This window comes from Peromyscus leucopus, chromosome 3, assembly GCF_004664715.2.
Source record: "Peromyscus leucopus breed LL Stock chromosome 3, UCI_PerLeu_2.1, whole genome shotgun sequence".
Taxonomy (NCBI): Eukaryota; Metazoa; Chordata; class Mammalia; order Rodentia; family Cricetidae; genus Peromyscus; species Peromyscus leucopus.
Window position 1 is genome coordinate 45046841 of NC_051065.1, and position 10072 is coordinate 45056912.

At 38.1% G+C, this 10072-nt stretch overlaps 1 pseudogene; it reads right to left on the reverse strand.

Moving 5' to 3' along the window:
* Nucleotides 1-9296: 9296 nt before the first annotated feature.
* LOC114697991 lies at nt 9297-9702 on the reverse strand (annotated as a pseudogene).
* Between the last annotated feature and the right edge of the window lie 370 nt (nt 9703-10072).

Consider the following 10072-nt stretch of genomic DNA (forward strand, 5'->3'; position numbering starts at 1 on the left):
TCTGATGGGAATTGGATTGAATCTGTATATTGCTTGGAAACAACGTAGATGCCCATCAACTGAAGAATAGATGAAGAAAATGTGGTACATATACACAATGGCATACTATTCAGCAGAGAAAAACAATGAAAGCATGAAATTTGCAAATAAATGGATGGAACTAGAAAACATCATCCTGAGTGAGGTAACCTAAACCCAGAAGGACAAACATGGTATATACTCACTCATAAGTGGATTCTAGATATAAAGCAAAGAACAATCAGACTGCAACCCACAGAACCAGGGAGGCTATGTAGCAGGGGGGACCCTAGGATGACTGTGGCTTATAATAAGTTTTGGTTTTGCTCAATTACTGGGCAAGCCTCAATGAAACATTTCACAATTAGGATAAGAATTTATTCTGTATCAAGTTGAAAATAGAAAAATAAATTTAAGAAAGTGAAAAAAAAGAATTGGGTTGAAATTTTAATGGAGATTGCATTGAATCTGTAGATTGGTAGGATGGCCATTTTTTACTATGCTAATCCTGCTAATTCATAAGCATAGGAGATCTTTCCATCTTTTTATATCCTCTTAAATTTCTTTCTTCAAAGACTGAAAGCTTTTATCACACAAGTCTTTCACTATTTGTTTAGAGTTATCTTAAGATATTTTTTAGGCTATTGTAAAAGGTGTTGTTTCCTTGATTTTTTTCTCAGTCTGTTTGTCATTTGTATATAAAAATGCTACTGCACTACAGAGCTATAATAATTAAAATAGCATGGTACTGGCATGAAAACAGAGACATCAATCAGTGAAATTAATTTGAAGACCCAGATATAAATCCATGCACCTATGGACACCTGATTCTTGATAAAGAAGCCAGAAATACACATTGGAAAAAAGACAGCATCTTCAACAAATGGTGCTAGTCAAAATGTAGAAAAATGCAAATACATCCATACTTATCATCCTGCACAAAACTCAAGTCCAAATGGATCAAAGACTTCAACATAAAATATGATACACTGAACCTAATAAAAGAAAAAAGTAGGTAATAACTTTGAACTCATTGGCACAGGAAAATACTTTCTGAACAGAAGACCATTAACATAAATACTAAGATCAACATTTAATAAATGAGACCTCATGAAATTGAAAATATCTGTAAGGCAAAGGATACCATCATTAGGATAAAATGGTAGCCTACAGAATGAGATTATTATTTTTTTTTACCAACTTCACATCCAGTATAGGACTAATATCCAAAATATATAAAGAACTCAAGAAACTACATATCAAAAAACAAATAATAAAATTTTAAAATGGGATACATTTCTAAACAGAGAATTCTCAATAGAAGAATCTCAAATGACCAATAAAAACTTAAAGAAATACTCAACATGCATAGCTGTCAAGGAAATGAAAATCAAAACTACTTTGAGATTCCATCTTGCATCTTCCAGAATGGCTAAGACCAATAATACAAGTGACAGTTTATTCTGCCGAAGATGTGAAGCAAGGGGAACACTCATCTATTGCTGGTAGGAATGCAAATTTGTACAGTCAATGTGGAAATTAATATGGCAGTTCTTCAGAAAGTTGGGAATCAATCTACTCAAGATCCAGCTATATCACTCTTGGGCATATACCCAAAAGACACTTCATCCTATCACAAGGACAGTTGCTCAACCAACCATGTTCATTGCTGCTCTATTTATAATAGCCAGAAACTGGAAACATCCTAGCTGTACCTTAAAAGAAGAATGGATAAATAAAATATATTACATTTACACAATGAACTATCACTCAGCTGTTAAAAATGACATCATGAAATTACAGGCAAATGGATGCAACTAGAAAAAAAATCATCTAGAGTGAGATCACCCAGACCCAGAAAGATAAATATGATATGTATTCACTTATATGTGGATATCAGCCATTAAATAAATGACAACAAACCTGCAATACTTCTATACCCAGAGGTATAGAGGAAGGCACTGGGGGGACACATGGATCTCCCTGGGAGGAGAAACTAAAATAGATTTTTATGGGTGCACTGGGGGTGGTTAAGGATGGGAATGGGAAAATGAGGTAGGGAAGGGGAGGGGAGATAGAGTTGAGGGAGGAAATGTAGAAAGATACAGCCTGAATTGAGGGGCTTTTCAGGTATGTTTGGAAATGTAGTACAGTGGAAACTTCCTAAAATTGTATGAAGGCTATCCTAATGAGGTTTCCTAATAATGAGGCAAACAGAGTCCCAACTGCTCATCTCTTGTCACCAAGTGAGACTTCCAGTATCGGGACAAGGATGCATTCAATGGAGTTCTTGGCTAAGGGGGTCCCATGGAAATCCCCAAACAACTCAGGCTGTTGTCAAGACAATGAGTTGCTCTCCACAAACTGACAGTGCAGCCCTATTGCTGAGGACAACACTCTTATAACTCATTGAACATGGAGAAGTTGAGCCATTGACTACATGGAGTCTTCACCCCTGTGTTCAAGTGTCTTTGTGTAGAAAGGTACTCTGCAGGCTACCAAAAGAGGAATATAAACACCAACCCAGACACAAAATCTTTTACCTAAAATCTGTCCTGCCCACAAGATATGCTAGGACAATGGTGGCACAGAACTTGTCGGAGTAGCCAGCCAATGTCTGATTTGACTTAAGGCCCACTCCATGAGATGGAAACCATATCAAACACTGCTTAGTTGCCCAAGAACCAGAGACTAGATAGCCCAGAGACCCAAGGTAAAATCAAACACTATTAATTGTGTGTGTGTGTGTGTGTGTGTGTGTGTGTGTGTGTGTAATAAAATGATATTTGGCTACACTCAGAAATCAGTGTCTTATTCAGTCATCATCCTTCTGCAAAAGATGGGAACAGATACAGAGACTCACAACCACACATTATACAGAGAAAGTGAATCCTTGAAACACACAGCTATAAGTGGGATATCTCTATCAAATCCCTCCCCCAGAGCTCAGGGAACCCAAGGAAGAAGCAGGAAGAGTGTAAGAGTCAGACTGGAGGGAGGACACCAGGAGAACAGGACCCTCTGAGGAAACTGAGCAAGACTCATATGAACCCACAGAGATTGAAGCAGCAAGAACTGGACTAACACAGGTCAGAACGGACACACTACATCCTCTGCATATACGTTATAGCTTTCATCTTAGCATTTTTATGGGACTTCTGAGTGTGTGAACAACTGGGTCTCTGATTCTTGTGCCTGCTCTTGGGGTTCTTTTCTTTCTGTCAGGTTGCCTTTCCAGACTTGATGTGATGGTTTTTGTTTTATCTTATTATATTTTATTTTGATATGTTTGGTTACTATCTCTTAGAAGCCTATTTTTTTCTAATGAGAGACAGAAATGAAGTGGGTCTGGGGTGAAGGGAAGGTGGGGAGTGACTGAGAGGAGTAGAGGGAGGTGAGAGTGTGATCAGGATATATGTATGAGAAAAGAATCTATTTTCAATAAAAGGAAATATCCAAGCAATCATGGGGAGACTTAAGGTTGAGCCCCATTAATAAATTATGGATATAACTCTATGTCATTAAAAGATAGCATATAAAAAGCTTCTTTCTTCAAGGAAATCTGTGAATTTCTTGAAACACTCCATCAAGTCTTAATCATATTTGATTTCCTTACTAGAGAACTCTTGGGTCTCAAACAAATCCAATAGAGTCTAAATGCAAACACAGCACAAGAAGTAAGGCACACAAACTACTGATAGTTGTCTTTCAGATACCTCACACAAACTAGTAAAATATTCCAGAGCCTTCCTTCCACATAGATGATGAGTTGTCAATGACAACTGCTCTTTCTTTAGAGGAAGGTTCACTTGACCTATGGCTGGACTTATGAGTGTTAACATGAAGACTTCATCCATTATGGGTACAAGTGTATCCATTATGATTATACTGGGACATGACAAACCCTAAGATCATAAGGAGGGTACTATTTAAAAATTTAATTTATACTCAGAAAGCATTATTACTTTTTCTTCCTTGGGATGTGTTCTCTGCACATGTGGTTGTTTGATTTCATATCCATATAGGTCAGTTTTTGAAGCCCAGCTTCTCAAATAAGTAGAAAAGGTGAAATTCACTTTGGGTGCCCAGTTGTGCAAATTCTCATTGTTTCTTTTCCTTGGTACCTGGCCCAGATATTCTTTTGCACTATAATTATCTTATTTCAGGAAGTTTCTGCCACATTACTCCTAAAACACTCTAGTGGACTAACTCTGAGGTGAGAATCAGTAAACCCCAATTCCTGTCCCAGTTCACATCCTAGGCACTATGCAATTCTGATCAATCACCTTAAACATTCTAGGTACTATGCAATTCTGATCATTCACCTTACCCATTTCATTTCTGTTACATAGAGGGACATAAAAATACTCTGTGAGCATACTCTTAAGAAACTGATGTGCAAGTTTAAAGCAACTGACTATCTTGTCTGAAGATGAAATATATTCCTACAATAATGTTCATAAATATAAATTAGTGTGTCTAAGTAAAATTTCACACATCTGGATTTCTCATATAAGTGTCTTTCTCTAAGATAATGGCAAATTGATTCATGATATCCCCCAATCATCCTCTTCTGCTAACCTGTATTGATCTTTCTTATTTCCTCTGCTACTTCTAAAGCCTGGAATTGGGAAATCTGTCCCACTATCAGCAACAACAACAAAAAGAAAAGTAAAAGATGGTACTGAGCCTCTAGCTTCTGGAAATCAGAATGTTTACACAGGAATACTTAAAATGAGAAGACTTCATTAAGCTTAGTTCATGTTTCTGACCCGAAGTCCCTAACAAATGAGATCACAATGCTCTCTGTTCCTCCAGAGGCTTGTGAATTCTACTATACCCTCAGCTGACACTTCTGTTAAATCTACTACTTGTTGTATAAAAAGAAACTTATCCTGCTTCCAAGATATTCCAGTGCAATGATAGAAGGAAGCTTGTGGGAGTAACCAACCAACATCTGATTTCACTTAAGGCCCACTCTATGAGACGGAACCCATACCAACACTGCTTCCGTGACCAAGAACCTGGAACTAGATATCCCAGGGACCTAGGGGAAAACCAAATACTACTGTTCTAAACACACACACACACACACACACACACACACACACACTCACTCACTCACACTCACTCACACTCACACATGCAGCAATAAGTTGATTCCTAGTGACATTTTGTTACACTGATATATCAGTGCCTTGCTCAACCACCATAGAGAAGCTTCCTGCAGCACATGGTATCAATTACAGATACCCACAGCCAGACATTATGCAGAGAGTGAGAGACCTTGGAACTCTCAGCCCTATATCCCTCCCCTCAGAGCTCAGGGAACACTGCAGGAAAGGAGACAGAGTGTAAGAGCCAGAGGGGATGGAGGACAGCAAGAAAAGCCCTCTAAATGAACATGATCAGTGTATATATGCACAGAAACTGAAGCGGCATGCACAGGATCTACATGGGTCTGCACCAGATAGGACCCTAAAGGTGGAAGAAGTGGACAGACACAAGCCCCTATCCCTAACCCAGAAGCTATCTCTAATTAATAACCACATGCAAATGAAAATTTAGTGTCCTCAAAGGGAGTCTCACTGGGGAAACAAACTACTATGTAGCATAGGCTACATGCATAGGAGAAGATGGCCAAGAGAAAATGAATTCAACAGTATCTTTGGAGGTTCCTCACTTCACAATGTCATCTCAGGGCTTTTCCTTCTGACAGAAATTATTTTATTATTTTTTATTTTTATCTTTATTTTTATTTATATTTGTTTTCTTCTCTTCTTTCACACTATAGATCATATATACATACATATATATGTATATATGTAATAACTTCCAGGTTAGTGGGTTTTGTTTTACTTAAATACATGCATAATTTCCATTCATCTATTTATTTCATATGCCAGCCACAGCCTCTCCCATCCTCCCCTCCCAGTCCCTCAACCCCATTCCTCCCACCCTACCCTCCAACCCCCTTCTCTTCCATTTCCATCCAGGAAAAGACAGGTCTTTTAGTAAGACTAAGGACCTCCCATGTATTAGGGCTGGGCAAGGTAACCCAGTATGAGGAATAGGTTCCCAAAGGCCAGTCAAAGAGTCAGAGACAGCCCCTGTTCCTACTATTAGGAGTCCCACAAAAAGCCCAAGCTACACAACTATAACAGATATGCAGAATTCCTAGGTCAGTCTCATGCAGGGTCCCTGGTTGTCAGGTCAGTCTCTGTGAGCATCTATGGGTCCAGATGAGTTGACCGTGTGAGCCTTTGTGTAGTGTCCTTGACCCCTCTGGCATCTACACTCCTTCCTCCTCCTCCACAGGATTCTGGAACTCCGTCTAATGTTTGGCTGTGGGTCTCTGCATCTGCCTTCATCAGTTGCTGGTTGAAGTCTCTCTGATGACAACTGGGCCAGGCACCAAGGGTCACAGGAGAAGACCCATTCAGCACTTCTCAGAAATGCTCCCCCACAGCAGTTCCCCTCAGCACTCTCCTCCTCTGTGCCTGCCCCCAACCTGATCACTCATGTTCCCATCCCTACCTGCTCTACAAAATCTTCTCTTTCCCCTTCCCTCGGTGTCCCCCCATGAACACTCCTTGTTACCTAATCTCTCTGGGTCTGCGGATAGTAGCATAGTTATTCTTTATTTTACAACTAATATCCACTTATGTTTACCATTTTGTCTATCTTGGTCTGGATTATCTCACTCAGGATGATTTTTTTTTTCTAGTTCCATCCATTTACCTTCAAATTTTCTGATGTCTTGTCCTTGTTTTTAATGGCTAAGTAATACACCACTGTGTAAATGTATCACATTTTCTTTATCCACTCCTTGGTAGAGGGACATCTAGTTTGTTTCTAGATTCTGACTATTACAAATAAAGCTGCTTTGAACATAATTGAGCAAGTGTCCTTGTGGTATGACTGAGCATCCTTTGGGTGCTGGGTCTTGTGGTAGGTTGATTTCCAGTTTTGCAAGGAACTGCCACACTGAGTTCCAAAGTGGCTGTACAAGTTTGCACTCCCACCAGCAGTGGATGAGTGTTCGTTCCCCTTGCTCCAAATCCTCTCCAGCATGAACTATCACTTGTGTTTTTTTTTTAATCTTAGCCATTCTGACAGGTGTAAGATAGAATCTCAGAGTCATTTTGATTTGCATTTCCCTGATGGGTAAGGATGTTGAACATCTCCTTAAGTGTTTCTCGGCCATTGAGATTCTTCTGCTTTGAATTCTGTTTAGTTTTGTACCCCATTTTAAATTGGATTATTTGGTTTGTTAATATCTAGTTTCTTGTTTTTCTTTATATATTTTGGAAATCAGTCATCTGTCAGATGTGGGGTTGGTGAAGATATTTTCCCATTCTGTAGGCTGCAGTTTGTTTTGTCTTATTGACTGACATCCTATGCCCTACAGAAACTTTTCAATTTCATATGAGATCCCATTTATTAATTGTCGATCTTAGTGCCTGTGTTATTGATGTTCTATTCAGGAAGTTTTCTCCTGTGCCAATGTGTTCAAGATTATTTCCCATCTTCTCCTCTATCAGGTTCAGTGTATTTGGATTTATGTTGAGGTCTTTGATTCACTTGGACTTGAGTTTTGTGCAGGGTGATGAATACAGATCTAAGCATTCTTCTACATGCCAGCATCCAGTTTGACCATCACCATTTGTTGAAGATGCTTTCTTTTTTTTTCCATTGTATAATTTTGGCTTCTTTGTCAAAAATCAAGTGTCCATCAGTGTGTGGGTTTATATCAGGGTTTTCAATTCAATTCTAGTGATCCATGTGTCTGTTTTTATGCTATGTTTTTATACTATGTGGTTTTTATTACTATAACTCTGTAGTAGAGTTTGAAGTCTGGGATGGCAATACCTCTGAAGTTCTTTTATTATATAGGATTGTTTCAGCTATCCTAGATTTTTTTGTTTTCCCTCCTGAAGTTGAGTATTGTTCTTTCAAGGTCTGTAAAGAATTATACTGGGATTTTAATGGGGCATTGCATTGAATCTGTCAATTGCTTTTGGTAAGATGACCATTTTTACTATGTTAATTCTATGATCCATGAGCATGGGAGATCTTTCTATCTTCTGATATCTTCTTCAATTTCTTTCTTCAAAAACTTGAAGCTCTTGCCATACAGGTCTTTCACTTCCTTGGTTAGAGTTACACCAAAATAATTTGTATTATTGGAAGCTATTTGTAAAGGGTATTGATTCTCTGATTTCTTTCTCAGCCAGCTTATCATTTGTATATAGGAGGGCTACTGATTTTAATTTTTAGTTAATCTTGTATTAACTAAACCACTTGACTAAAGGTGTTTTATCAGCTGTAGGAGTTCCCTAGTAGAGGTTTGTGGGTAACTTATATATTCTATCATATCATCTGTGAATAAAGTGATTCTTTTTTAAATATTTATTTATTTATTTATTTATTATGTATACAGTGTTCTGCCTACATGCCAGAAGAAGGCACCAGATTGAATTATAGCTGGTTGTGAGCCACCATGTGGTTGCTGAGAATTGAACTCAAGACCTCTGGAAGAGCAGCCAGTGCTCTTAACCTCTGACCCATCTCTCCAGACTCAATAATGATTTTTTTTTTTTACTTCATTCTTTCCAATTTGTATCCCCTTGGTCTCCTTTAGTTGTCTTATTGTTCTAACTAGTAGTTCAAGTACTATATTAAATAGGCATGGAGAGAGTGGACAACCTTGTCTTGCTCCTGGTTTTAGTGGAATTGCTTTGAGTTTCTCTCCATTTAATTTGATATTGGCTGTCAGTTTGCTATATATTTCTTTTTACTATGTTTAGGATGTCACTTATATCTCTGATCTCTCCAAGACTTTTATCATGAAGAGGTGTTGGATTTTGTCAAAGCCTTTTCAGCATCTAAGGAGATGATCATGTGTTTTTTTTTTCCTTTCCATTTGTTTATATGGTGGATTATATTGACTTATTTTCATGTGTTGAACCATCCCTGCACCTCTGGGATGAAGCCTACTTGGTCATGGTGGAATATGTGTATATATATATATATATATATATATATATATATATATATATTCCAGTTTAGTGTTTTTGTGGGATTCTCAAATGCACAAATGAATGAATCTCTGTTTCTTCTGCCTTTTCTTGGGCTCTTTTTATTCTTTTTGTTGGTTTTGTCCAATTCAGATATGTTAGTTTTTGTTTTATTTTACTTTGTTTTATTTTTTCATTAGAAACCTGATTTTTTTTTTAGAATATGAAAATTTATTACTGTGTTTCCATGGTCAAAATTTATGATCTTGGTCTTTCCTCGTTACCTTTGCATAGGATCAAAAGAGGCACATTGGTTCCTTTAACAACCTAAAAGTGGAATCCAGGAATATTACCTACAATAATGCCTTTTTGACCAAATCCAGCAATCATGGTTTTCCTCAGTGATGTTCAAGCAGCCACCATTGGGCTCAAACTCTGGGATCTTGCTGTTCTTGATAAGCTGCACCCTGATGAACTTCCTGACAGCTGAATTCATCTGTTTGGCTTTCCAGCACAGTTCTCTTTGCATAAGAAGCACCTCCACGAGGTTTGGCCTTCAGGTCTGTGTCCAATGGGCTTTCTTGTGTTGTTTATCATGGCACTTCTGGTCTCATCTGTGACTGCAGAGCTTAGCAGCAGTGCAGAGATTGGAACACTTGCCCATCTTGCCGAGCCACAGGCCCATGTGCCTGTTTGTTTTCTAATGAGAGACAGAGGGGTGGATCTAGATGGAAAGGGAGGTAGGGAGGAACTAGGAAGAGAAGAGGGAGGGGAAACTGAAATCAGGATATATTATGTGAGGAAAAAATCTATTTTCAATAAATGAAAAATATGCACATTTCAGAAGAATAGCCCTCAAACCTGCATTTCTGTCAAAAATAAAAATAAAATTAAGTAAAAGAGAAATTTAATTTCTTTTTTTGCAACATGGTCTTATATGATAGAGTGTAAGAGTCCTTGACTCCTTGAGTTCCTGGTCTCTGAAATCACCTGAGACATGTCTAAATTTTGAGGAAAACTTTGGAGAGAAAGTT